The sequence below is a fragment of the Oncorhynchus keta genome, chromosome 34 (genome assembly GCF_023373465.1).
Source record: "Oncorhynchus keta strain PuntledgeMale-10-30-2019 chromosome 34, Oket_V2, whole genome shotgun sequence".
NCBI lineage: Eukaryota > Metazoa > Chordata > Actinopteri > Salmoniformes > Salmonidae > Oncorhynchus > Oncorhynchus keta.
In genome coordinates, this window is record NC_068454.1 from 69157130 (window position 1) to 69171142 (window position 14013).

The 14013-nt window shown below is 47.1% G+C and overlaps 1 protein-coding gene across 2 annotated transcripts in view; it reads right to left on the minus strand.

Annotated features, from left to right (window-relative positions):
• Positions 1–14013, minus strand: part of LOC118367751 (cyclin-dependent kinase 14) — a 228098-nt gene that overhangs the window by 182853 nt on the left and 31232 nt on the right. The window contains exon 1 of one of the 2 annotated variants that reach the window (XM_052494579.1): positions 5909–6133. The exons of the other annotated variant lie outside the window; for it this stretch is intronic. The gene's annotated coding sequence lies outside the window, so the exon portion shown is untranslated. Of the gene's footprint in view, positions 1–5908; positions 6134–14013 lie in introns of those variants that run through there. 2 annotated transcript variants of the gene reach the window in all.

Sequence of the window (14013 nt, forward strand, 5' to 3'; positions counted from 1 at the left end):
CTTCCTGTGACATCGGGTGGTGTAGGTGTCCTGGAGGGCAGGTAGTTTGCCCCCGGTGATGCGTTGTGCAGACCTCACTACCCTCTGGAGAGCCTTACGGTTGTGGGCGGAGCAGTTGCCGTACCAGGCGGTGATACAGCCCGACAGGATGCTCTCGATTGTGCATCTGTAGAAGTTTGTGAGTGCTTTTGGTGACAAGCCGAATTTCTTCAGCCTCCTGAGGTTGAAGAGGCGCTGCTGCGCCTTCTTCACGATGCTGTCTGTGTGGGTGGACCAATTCAGTTTGTCTGTGATGTGTACGCCGAGGAACCTAAAACGTACTACCCTCTCCACTACTGTTCCATCAATGTGGATAGGGGGGTGTTCCCTCCTGAAGTCCACAATCATCTCCTTAGTTTTGTTGACATTGAGTGTGAGGTTATTTTCCTGACACCACACTCCGAGGGCCCTCACCTCCTCCCTGTAGGCCGTCTCGTCGTTGTTGGTAATCAAGCATACCACTGTTGTGTCATCCGCAAACTTTATGATTGAGTTGGAGGCCTGCGTGGCCACGCAGTCGTGGGTGAACAGGGAGTACAGGAGAGGGCTCAGAACGCACCCTTGTGGGGCCCCAGTGTTGAGGATCAGCGGGGTGGAAATGTTGTTGCCTACCCTCACCACCTGGGGGCGGCCCGTCAGGAAGTCCAGTACCCAGTTGCACAGGGCGGGGTCGAGACCCAGGGTCTCGAGCTTGATGACGAGCTTGGAGGGCACTATGGTGTTAAATGCCGAGCTGTAGTCGATGAACAGCATTCTCACATAGGTATTCCTCTTGTCCAGATGGGTTAGGGCAGTGTGCAGTGTGGTTGAGATTGCATCGTCTGTGGACCTATTTGGGCGGTAAGCAAATTGGAGTGGGTCGAGTCTCTCAAAGCACTTCATGATGACGGAAGTGAGTGCTACGGGGCGGTAGTCGTTTAGCTCAGTTACCTTAGCTTTCTTGGGAACAGGAACAATGGTGGCCCTCTTGAAGCATGTGGGAACAACAGACTGGGATAGGGATTGATTGAATATGTCCGTAAACACACCAGCCAGCTGGTCTGCGCATGCTCTGAGGGAGCGGCTGGGGATGCCGCCTGGGCCTGCAGCCTTGCGAGGGTTGACACGTTTAAATGTTTTCCTCACGTCGGCTGCAGTGAAGGAGAGTCCGCATGTTTTAGTTGCGGGCCGTGTCAGTGGCACTGTATTGTCCTCAAAGCGGGCAAAAAAGTGATTTAGTCTGCCTGGGAGCAAGACATCCTGGTCCGTGACTGGGCTGGTTTTCTTTTTATAATCCGTGATTGACTGTAGACCCTGCCACATACCTCTTGTGTCTTAGCCGTTGAATTGAGATTCTACTTCGTCTCTTTACTGACGCTTAGCTTGTTTGATTGCCTTGCGGAGGGAATAGTTACACTGTTTGTATTCGGTCATGTTTCCGGTCACCTTGCCCTGATTAAAAGCAGTGATTCGGGCTTTCAGTTTCACACGAATGCTGCCATCAATCCACGGTTTCTGGTTTGGGAATGTTTTAATCGTTGCTATGGGAACGACATCTTCAACGCACGTTCTAATGAACTCGCTCACCGAATCAGCGTATTCGTCAATGTTGTTGTCTGACGCAATACGAAACATATCCCAGTCCACGTGATGGAAGCAGTCTTGGAGTGTGGAATCAGATTGGTCGGACCAGCGTTGAACAGACCTCAGCGCGGGAGCTTCCTGTTTTAGTCTCTGTCTGTAGGCAGGGATCAATAAAATGGAGTCGTGGTCAGCTTTTCCGAAAGGAGGGCGGGGCAGGGCCTTATATGCATCGCGGAAGTTAGAATAGCAGTGATCCAAGGTTTTTCCAGCCCTGGTTGCGCAATCGATATGCTGATCAAATTTAGGGAGTCTTGTTTTCAGATTAGCCTTGTTAAAATCCCCAGCTACAATGAATGCAGCCAGCTACAATGAATGCAGCCTCCGGATAAATGGATTCCAGTTTGCAAAGAGTCAAATAAAGTTAGTTCAGAGCCATCGATGTGTCTGCTTGGGGGGGAATATATACGGCTGTGATTATAATCGAAGAGAATTCCCTTGGTAGATAATGCGGTCTACATTTGATTGTGAGGAATTCTAAATCAGGTAAACAGAAGGACTTGAGTACCTGTATGTTGTTATGATCACACCACGTCACGTTAACCATGAAGCATACGCCCCCGCCCCTCTTCTTACCAGAAAGATGTTTGTTTCTGTCTGCGCGATGCGTGGAGAAACCAGTTGGCTGCACCGACTCCGATAGTGTCTCTCCAGTAAGCCATGTTTCCGTGAAGCAAAGAACGTTACAGTCTCTGATGTCCCTCTGGAATGCTACCCTTGCTCGGATTTCAACAACCTTGTTGTCAAGAGACTGGACATTGACGAGAAGAATGCTAGGGAGTGGTGCACGATGTGCCCGTCTCCGGAGTCTGACCAGAAGACCGCTCCTTTTCCCCCTTTTACGAAGTCGTTTTTTTGGGTCGCCGGCTGGGATCCATTCCGTTGTCCTGGGTGAAAGGCAGAACACAGGATCCGCTTTGCGAAAGTCATATTCTTGGTCATACTGATGGTGAGTTGACGCTGCTCTTATGTTCAGTAGTTCTTCTCGACTGTATGTAATGAAACCTAAGATGACCTGGGGTACCAATATAAGAAATGACACGTCGGCGCCGGAAGTCACCAGCCAGTCAGTAAGGTAAACATCCAGTCAGCCGACCAGTGGCCCAGGCCTGACCTCCACCTCCTCCCTCTGATTAGTACCGAGAGAACTTGGCTCTGATTTGGATGAAGATGGAGGATTAAAAAGTCTGACATATGAGTAAATTGGTAGACTTCCCCGGCACTTCCAGCGTAAGGAGACAGACGCATGCAGGGTCACTCAGACCAATCACTCTGACACTTACAAACTCCAGTGTGGATCTCTCCCTACTCTAGACCAATGCCAACAACCCAGCTCAGCTATAGTTCAAATCTCACTGTTCAGAGCCAACCAGAACAAGGAGAGGAGACCAACAATGGATCAATAAGTAGAACAAGGTCATCTAATCCACTAGACGTAACACCTCACAACTAAAACCTCCCCTCTATTTAGGAGTGTTGAAGTGTTGGATGTAGTGTCTGACAGAATGTGCCTCTGTTGAGGTTTTGGTCCAGGGCAGAATGACTGTTGGCTTAGGTTCAGCCTTTCTGACACTACTGTAAGTGGTTCAACACTGGGCTATGCTGGGCTTGTCTGAAGATATTATTGTTAGAGGAATAATAAGATAGATTTACGTCTGTCTACAGACGAGAGGGAGGGACTGGGAGGCCGGCCATCTAAAGGGAGTCTTATCATTCTGTAGATTGGCTTGGCTTGGCATTAGTCCTGCAGAGCCAGAAACAGACAGTCTTCTGAAGGGCAAGTTAGGATAGGATGGCTTTGAACAAGGTGGGATGGATTGGGTGGGTCTTTGAAGTAGGTACGGTGGGTTTAGTGGGCATTTGAACTTCAGCAAGTGGAGCAGTAGTCCGGTGATGCAATGATACCTATCCAGTTGTATCCGATAATGGTTCATTCCATGCTTTTCTACTGGACGCAGTGGTTGATCTTCCTACAGTAAATGATCCCCATTTACTACGAGACATACCACTCCAACTAAAACAGCTGCTGTGTGTGAACTACTAAATATGCATAACAAAATATAGAGAGTGGATTATGAAGCTATTAGAAACGTATCTCCATGACGATTCAGACATATTTTCCTCCTTTTATGAAAGTAGCAGTGAATCAGAGATTAATGAATGCATAGGTGACTGCCCTCAGACAGATAAGTGCTGTAGTACTTATCATACCAGGTTGAAGTGGCCCTTCTCTTCTCCTCTCTCATAGTAGCTTAGCACCATAGAAATACATATTAATTCAATGTGTTTATAATATATTCATCAATGGTTATCACTTCATTGGAGCCTACTGTCTCCGTATTACAAATCATTATCATAGTACTGAGGCTACCATTGTTCTCTATAGAAATCGATCTGACGTAAACAGAACACTTACATAATGAGATTACTAGCAAGATATGCAAATATACCACCGGGAAGGGTAAGGCGGAGGGGCAGCATACATGATAGATCAATATCTGGAACAGGGGTAGGCAAACCTGGTCCTGGAGTGCTGCAGGTAGGACAGGTGGGTTGAATTGAGGCATTCGCTGAACTGATCAATTAACTTAGTAGCTCAGTGTGGTGCCTAGTTGGAGGGAAAAAATCCTGCAGTATCTGCGGCACTCCAACAACAGCGTTGCCTACCCCTGATCTGGAATATCAAACAGTCTAAATCTGGCTTCATAGCAGATGAGTCTTTGTGCATTACAGGAAGTGTAAAGGGCTCAGGTTTGAACCCAGACATGTGCCTCCTCATAACTCACGACCAAAAGAGCACCACTTCAACTTTCTTAGAAAAAAAGGTGCTCTCTGGATCCTAAAATGGTTATTCAGCTCTCTGCATAGAGGCCTTTTGAAGAACCTGTTTGGTTCCAGGTAGAACTCTTCTGGTTCCAGGTAGAACCCTTTTGTATCCCCTTTTCTCTAAGTGTGTAGACCCAGTCACACCTCCTTAGGCCTCTCTGCCTTCTTCCCCTCTTCCTCCCTCTCCTAACCACTTGACTCTCTCATCCACTCCTCTCTTATTTCCCTCATCAATGATGTCCCTCCCTTTTTGTCCTCATCATTCTCTTTCTGAAATCAGTCCCTGTTCTCTTCTGGTCTGTCTAAGTAGAAGAGGGAAGAGAAAAGCAGCAGCACCCCTCCATGGCTCAATGGTTTAGTCTGGTTGAACCGTGATAGATACTTTTGAAATGTATATTTATTATATCTATCGCCCATCAACCAGGCTAAACCATTGAGCCATGTAGGAGTGCTGCTGCTGCTTTTCTGTTGTCTGCTTGTTTCTGTTCATTTCTCTTCTCCCATCTCCTTAGAAAGACAAGAATGTATGTTGTGTCGTATGTTCCTGCAGAAAGCCCAAGGCACAGCCTCTCTGCCTCAGTAGGGTTCTGCGAGGTGTTAACACAGATGCAGATCGCCGGTCAGACGGACACTCAGACCAGTGTGACATGTTACAGAGTAGCCATTCAGACGGGCGAATCAGCACCTCGCAGCACTACAATGGAAACATACCTTTTAGTCCTGAGGGAGGGAAGGAGGAGGCGAGAGAAGAAAGAAGACTAATGATGCTCTCGTTTGTTGCTTGCTGAATGAATGCAACGAAAATAACCTGTATAGAAACTGCAGATGAGACTTTCCAGAGTTCCAGAGTCAGCCCACCGTGTTCCACACACAACCCCTCCCCCCTGCGTCTACATAACCTCGTGACATCCTCCCTAATCACTATCGTACACAGATAGTCTCAGGTGGGCCTGCGTGGAGATAGCATGTGAGCTCATCATGGTCCACACACACACACACACACACACACACACACACACACACACACACACACACACACACACACACACACACACACACACACACACACACACACACACACACACACAGAGAGATGCACATGCACGCACCCACATACAGTCACACACACACATACACACACACACAGAGATGCACATACACATTCACGCACCCACACACACAGCACTGCTGCTACTCCGTCTATTTCTCTACATGCCCTAGATGGTAAATGGTAAACATGCCCATCTAATGTACTGTACAGCATGTGTGTGATGTGTCTGGGGAAGACTATTCCGGCTGAGCCACACACACACACACACAAGCCTGCACGCACTGCTCTACCGCGAGAGAGCGATGAAGGGAGAGAGGGAACTAGGGATTTGGGGAGGAGGAGAAATCATCAGTAATCAGTTTGTCTTCTTACCTTATAGCAGGACACAGCTCACCTGGGATTCTCTGGAGAGCAGACGGAACACACCGCACCACTAACACCAATCACTCTCCTCTCATTTCCCTGCTAACAAACTCAAAACATCTCCCTCTCTATCCCTTGCTCTGTCTCTCCCTCTCTCTCCCGCTAGCCCTGGCAGGTTGGAAACGAGGAGATTGTACTACAACACAGGGGGGAGTGAAACTGGAGGGGGGAAAGTGGCAGACTGAGGCGTCACAATCCTCCCGGGCGCTGGGCGGAGAGAGATGATGTGTTGTGATTTGAGACGAGAGGTGCGTTAGGAGACGGGCTGTGACGCAGCAGATGGCTGAGGGGTTCTCCTGTGTCCATGTCAACGATCCTGGAGTGCCGGCGGCCCCTGTTTAGCAATGAGAGATGGTGCGGCCGGTGGAGTTTGAGGAAGCAGACTGTGGCAGCAGCAGCAGCAGCAGTGTCTGCAGCATTAGCAATAGCAGTGTAGCAGTGTAGCTGGGTTAGACCATGCGTGCACTGAGCTGGGGTTGGCAACAGGGAGAGACGGGGCTCAAACACTATCGATTGTGTCTATCTCTCCTTTATCTCTCTCTCTCTCTTCTCTCTGTACAGCACAGTACAGTACACACTTAGTCTGCAGCACTTAGATGAAATATGAAACCCTTGCCATACCCTGCTAGCCTGCATCCATTAATCTAGCCCTGGATGAGAAGCATCAACAACAATCACAGAGGAGAGATGCATGGGGAGACACTCCTTAAGTGCTGTCAGGGTTTAGCCTCTCTGCTTATTTACACTGCATGGAGCCATAGCAGGAGACAGCAGAGTCAACTAGCTCTCACAACATATTACATTCAGAATACATTCATCTGATATTGTCTCTTCAATGTTTCATATGGAAGTAGTGTGTGTGTGCGTGTGTGTGTGTGTGTGTCATTCAGAAATGGTATAGAAGTCAACTAATTATCTTCCACTGTGACAGCGCAATTTGTGAAAACACCAACATCATGACCCTGTCACATAGCACACCACAAACCACAGATAGAGGGAGAGAAATGTTACTCTCTCACTTTTAGTATCAGTCTTGCTCTCTTCCTCTCTCTCTCCTCCTCTACCTATCCATTTCTTTCTCTCCATCTCACCTGACTGACAGGCGTGTTGCCACAGGAACCAGAGTGTGTCCATTGTGTTGTGGAGGCTCTTCATTAACATACCTGATATCAGGCAGAAAAGCGTGAAATCCACATTAACAATGTTATATCTCGAGGCTAACAAATGGGCATTCTACCCTGGCAATCATAGAATATAATTCAGGAAACACTTAGCATCCTAATAGAATATTAATTGGTAAAAGGGGTCCTGGGTGGCGCAGCGGTCAAAAGCACTGCACCGCAGTACTGATGCACCACCACAGCCTGCAGTCCCATCCCAGGCTGTGCCACAATCAGTCGTGACCGGGAGCCCCATAGGACGACACAATTGGTTCAGGTCGGGGAGGGTTTGGCCGGTGGGGCTTCCCTTAGCAACTAACACCCTGTGACAGGGCCGGGCGCCTGCAAGCTGACGATCGTCAATCAAACAGTGTTTCTTCCAACATATTGGCGCGGCTGACATCCAGATCAAGGGAGCTGGTTGTCTGTTATTGTACATATCCCAACATAACATCTGACGATATCCTACAAGAGATCCAGACATCCCCTGACAGGAACAATAAGCTGCCTGAACTAACTATAGGCTATTCAAAACACACACACACTGAGGGGGCTTGCTTGCCTTATTGGAGGGTGCTAGGGCATGAGTGGAGAATCCAAGAGGGCTCTGGGTCATGTATTATTCACAGGACACCCTGCCTGCTACACACACACACACACACACACAGGGAACCAGAAGGACCACCAGCTGAGAGGGAGAGAGAGAGAGGGAAGGGGTATGGCTGAGGGCCTGTGTTATGATGATGATGAAAGGGGGGTTAGAGGGAAAGGAAGTGAGAGGAAGTGGGGCTAGAGACACAGCAGGGGGCTGATAGACCAGAGAGAGAGAGATTCATCTGACTGGGAGCAACACAGTAGCAGTGCCCTCTGGCCTGCCCTTTCTCTCCTGTCATCCATCCTTTCCATCCCTCCATCCGCGCTGACACGGCATGCCCTTCAGCCTTTCGCCATTCACCACTACTGCTATCCACCCATCCATCCATCCCTCTCTCCTCTCCTCTCATACTCCCCCCTTCACCCAGAGGAGAAAAGCAATCTGTATATCCACTGGAGTCTATAGCTACCCTACAAGTCCTCCAATCATCATCACTCCCTCCCATCCCTGCCATGCATCATAACTCATCTTGACAGATGACTTCCTTACTCCCATCCACTCGCACTTCCTCTCTCTGCCTCTCTCTCATGTGTTGTCTGTATATTTTCCCTTGTTTTCAGTGTTTCAGCGCTGAGAGAGAGAGAGAGAGAGAGAGAGTTTATCTTTCTCAGGATACAGGGCCAGGGCCTGGGTTGCGTTTCAATCATTCTCTCCCTCCATCCTCCCATCCATCAGAGGAGGTGTAATGTAATAACACTCTCTCCCTCCATCCTCCCATCAATCAGGGGAGGGGTAATGTAATAACACTCTCTCCCTCCATCCTCCCACCCCAGGGGAGGGTAATAACACTCTCTCCCTCCATCCTCCCATCCTCAGAGGAGGTGTAATGTTAACACTCTCTTCCTCCATCCTTTCAGGGGAGGGGTAATGTAATCACTCTCTCCCTCCATCCTCCCATCCATCCTCCATCCTCCCATCCATCAGAGGAGGTGTAATGTAATAACACTCTCTTCCTCCATCCTCCCATCAATCAGGGGAGGGGTAATGTAATAACACTCTCTCCCTCCATCCTCCCATCCATCAGGGGAGGGGTAATGTAATAACACTCTCTCCCTCCATCCTCCCATCCATCAGGGGAGGGGTAATGTAATAACACTCTCTCCCTCCATCCTCCCATCCATCAGGGGAGGGGTAATGTAATAACACTCTCTCCCTCCATCCTCCCATCCATCAGGGGAGGGGTAATGTAATAACACTCTCTCCCTCCATCCTCCCATCCATCAGGGGAGGGGTAATGTAATAACACTCTCTCCCTCCATCCTCCCACCCATCAGGGGAGGGGTAATGTAATAACACTCTCTCCCTCCATCCTCCCATCCATCAGGGGAGGGGTAATATAATAACACTCTCTCCCTCCATCCTCCCATCCATCAGGGGAGGGGCATCCTCCCATCCATCAGGGGAGGGTAATATAATAACACTCTCTCCCATCCTCCCAACAGGGGACTAACACTCTCCCTCCATCCTCCCATCCATCAGGGGAGGGGTAATGTAATAAATAACACTCTCTCCCTCCATCCTCCCATCCATCAGGGGAGGGGTAATATAATAACACTCTCTCCCTCCATCCTCCCATCCATCAGGGGAGGGGTAATATAATAACACTCTCTCCATATCAGACAGCTGAACACCAGCATCCTAACCATACACCAGATAACACCCCAGAAACATTACTGAAACACATCAGTCACAACAAGGAAAGACAATGTGGTTAAGTATCAATCAACAGGTGGTGGAGGCAATGGAGGTGAAGTGGTTGGACTGTTGTGTCATCGTCAAAGACATGAAAAGCTACATAGTGCTGATATACTATAGTACTGATATATCCTATGCAGTAGGTGACGCTTGCTATTTTTAAAATATGTTATTTCAGTTTAAATCATCATGCTTCTTATAAAATACTAGAGACACCAATAACAGCTTCACCTCCCCCTTCTGAACTCCCCTCCAAAATGAATATATTCCGTGTGTATATTGTTTGGTACAGATCTCTTCAAACCGCCTGGGTCTCATTAAGATTACTAATGTAAGTTAACAGCTACTGAATTAAGACAAGTTAAGCATTTCTTTGTGTACTGTTCCTCACGCTCAAGAGTGACAAGGCAATTCATCTCATTTGGAAGTCTAATGAAACAAGCTCCAGAATCACAGGCCGTGTCATTTAGGATCACAGGGCTTTTGTACCGAGACGGCTTTCAGTTGCAAATAGCCCAAACTTCTGCCTTATAACAGGATGCATTCATGTTTCTGGGCCTTGAGATGACAGAGAGAAGACACCACACTCCCTGGACTTCCTCACACAGTACAAAAGGGTCAAATAAAAATAAAAGAGGGAATTATCATCCGTGTTCATATCATTAGAAAACTCCTTAGTAATAAAAACTTAGCAAATAGCAAAGTCAAATGAAATAGCAGTAAAGCAATGTGGCAGTGACACATAAGCCAATGTATTCAAGCGTAGAGGCACAGAGGCAGTATAACCTTGTATGGTTTGCCTACGGGCTGATACATCTCTGTGGTCATTCATGTTTCATTGACAGGGAAGGACAGGGACTAAAATGGCTGACTTCACATGCACAGATTTGATCATTCTACAGTTCAACTTCCGGTGGCCAACTTTGTAGGCAGTTGAGATGAAAGAAACAGCCTATAGGAAGGCCATTAAAACCAGCTCACTGTGTCCACACTGCCAGTGAACATCACATTTGCATCACACTGCCTGGTATAATTGGCTTAGCCCTGCCTGGGCACCATACACAATGTATTTCATCTTAGAGTCAGTCTGACTGTGACGCTGTCTTCATACAGTGAAATCGTTTTGTAGTATTTAAACAGTGAGAATAAGGGAGTACCTATATATTTCAAACATACGCAGTGAATAGGTCCATATATTAGACTCCTCCCCCTGTAACAGAATAAGGCAAATCAGAGCATTTCCGATCCCTGACTGATTTACCTCTCCAAGGAAGGAGACAGTTCTCCAAGGGCAAAAGCATATAACACAGCAGAAACCCCATATCCACTTCACATCAGCCATGATGAGGTACAGCACATCCTACACAAGACAAACTAAACCACCACACAGCTGGTGCTTTTCTCAGTCCAGCTGTTTGTTTTGGTGTGTGTGTGTGTGTGTGTGTGTGTGTGTGTGTGTGTGTGTGTGTGTGTGTGTGTGTGTGTGTGTGTGTGTGTGGTCTTGTTCTATCCTCATCCCCACAAGGATAGTAGAACAAGGAAAATTCTCCCCAATGTGGACATTTCCTACATCCCCATGAGGACAAAGGCTATTTTAAGTTAAGAGGTTTCGGGTTAGAATTAGGGTTAGAAGCTGGGTTTATGCTCTGGGTTACGGGTTAGGGAAAATATAATTTTGAATGGAAATAAATGTTTGGTCCCCACGAGGATAGAAAAAACAAGTGTGTGTGTGCAGTGATATTCCTCTTGAACTCAGACAGCACATCTGTTCCTCCCCTCTCCTCCACCTCACTCCCCCTTCTGCATTAGGTTTTAGGATGCTGGTGACACGCCCCTGGCTCTCCTCCAGAAGACAGACTCCATACTCCCTCTCTATCTCTCTCTCCCCCTTCCCTCTCTCCTACACTCCCTCCCTCCCTCTCTCCCTCTGTCTCTCTCTCCCTCCATCAGGCCTGTCATTGTTATTCTGCTCCTCTCTCCTCTGTATCCTCCACCTCTGGGCCCAGGCAGCATCAGATCAATAGAAGAGACCCAATCACAAACACCAAGACAAAACACACCCAGCCGCCACAACAGCACTAAGCACAACACTGCTTATTGGAAAACCTGCTGATTGCCTCCACAGCTCAGCGTTGCAATTAATTGAAGACTGATTAATGAAACAACACCTGTAGCCTCGGGGCCTAAGGGGACGTGGTCTTCACACAATTACTTCTTAATAGGGGGAATGGACAAATAGCTCATCAGTTGGCCTGTCTTGTCTGTCTGTTTGCTAGTGAGGAATCACCCTGAAGCTTTGTGGCTTTGTTGCTGACTAAAATGCAAATCACTCAGGCTGATAACTGCAATCCCAGCGACATGAATAAGACTCTGCTCCGGAGTCAGCGCCGGCTGAATTGAAAGAAGAAGAACTATAATCCCTATTCTATTCATCACTGAGCAGCTCTGGGTACAACGCTGTGTCCTAAATGGGACCCTATTCCCTACATAGTGCACTACTTTTGACCAGAACCCTATGATCCCTGGTCCGAAGTAGTAATTTACATATGGAATAGAGTGCCATTTGGGATGCGGACCAACGGCTCCAGGAACACAGATGAACTCTCAGAGAGATAGTAGTTGAGCTAACATCATCCACAAAGAGGAGAAGTCTGGGAGCCATAGAGCCACGGGCTGTCTAGAAGGATAGGGTTCTGAGAGTAGGGCTAAAGAAAGACATATAATAGTGGATTGACCTTGGGATGACCCTGCTTCATACTGCCTTCAGATGGACCAGGAGGAGAGAGGAGGATCACCGAGGTTGAGGTTCACTAGAAGTGTAGGGATATGGGGCTATGTATGACTTCAGAGAGGATCCTCCTGGTTGTAACAACTGGAACGTTACGTGGTTCTGAGTGGTGGTGCTGAGTTTATCAAGTCGACTGGCTGGATGGATTTCTAAAGATTTGAGAGTCATTCTGAGAGAGAGTAGTAATCTGCAGGAAGATGGTTTCACAAATGAAGGGTGAATAAACTTGTCATTTCAGACCGACTGGCTGAGAGAAAAGAGACCTAAGCAAATGAAGGGTGAATAAACTATTTATTAGAAAAGAGACCTAAGCCTATTATTAGGAGCACTTTCAACAGAAAGTCAAATGACAGCGTACTCTACCTTTCAAGTTAGATATGGTCTTAACTGCTGTCTACCTTGCTGACTAGTGATTGTTGTTCAAAAGACAGAAGAGACAGATTGGTACTGTGAATGACCACAACGAGACAAAACTACAAATAAACTTTAAATGAACTCAGAGCATCATGTGACCAGTAGATGGCAATGACTCACCAACAGGTGAGATAAGATCAGCACTGTCAGAGGAGCAGTGCATTGATTAACACTATCAAACAAGAATGTGCCACAACTGCCAATATCAAGAGAGGCTATTAAGTGCAAAGACATGCAATATTAAAGCAATGCCTCAGAAACATATGAACCCTTCTCTGTACTATTGGTACCTCCCTTATAGACTAGAGTCCAATTCAATCAGAGCATTGTCCACACAGAATCTGACTGACACCAGTCTCATCCAGTGCCATTAAGAGAGAATCTCTGTTCTCAAGATGTGAATCTCAACACTGAGTAACAGGGACGTGGTCATTGGAACATACCACTAGCATGACATCATGCTCTACCACAGGGTCAGAAAGGTTTAGAACAATGATTGACTAATTAATTGGCCAGTTTCCATTCAAACATTCATGCCATCACATGAGAGAGATTCATCTCAGGCCATTAATTTGTCCTTAGTCCAACTGTGATACAACTCTAAGTAATGTTGGGCTCAGACACACAAGGGTAAGTCCTCGCCTCTCCCATTCTCACCAGGGCAGGAAATGACATCATAAAGTATGGGAGTGATATGATCTCAGAGGCCCTAGTCACTGTTCAGCCAGTCCTTCTAATGAAGCCAATAGGTTATCGCTAGCCCTCTGTTGAGACCGTATATAATCTTTACTAAAATAAGAGGTATTAAGCAAAAAGCACAGATCAGTCACAGATCATTTGTAAGACTGAGGTATGGTAAATGTCAAATCTGATTTTTTTTCTGCTGTTATCAAAGTGAAGTAGCAAGCAACACTAAATATCTTCAATGGAGAGAAAGAAAACAACTCATCTATCCCCTTTCCGGGCTGGTAAACTGTTGAATGACAAAGTTCCTTATCGGGCGTTAGATAAGAGGAGGTCACAGCCTCACAGAGATAGAGACAGAGCTACGGAGGAAGAAAGACAGCCTTTGTTATCGCTCCATTTCAGCCAAGCAGGGCTGTCAACAAGGCAGCTTTTGCCAGCTTTCCAGAGAGAGATTTCCATACATCCATTCCTCCATTCAGTAGGATGTGGAAACTACAGTACTGTATGAATGAGGAGGTGATCTGCAGCCAAATTGCAACATAGTATGTCGGTATAGTGTATCCATGGATGGGACTGCATCTTCAGAGTGTTCTAGAGAATTCTTTGATCTCACTGCAGAAGAACTTCCTCCCTGCATACAAAAACATCCATCACA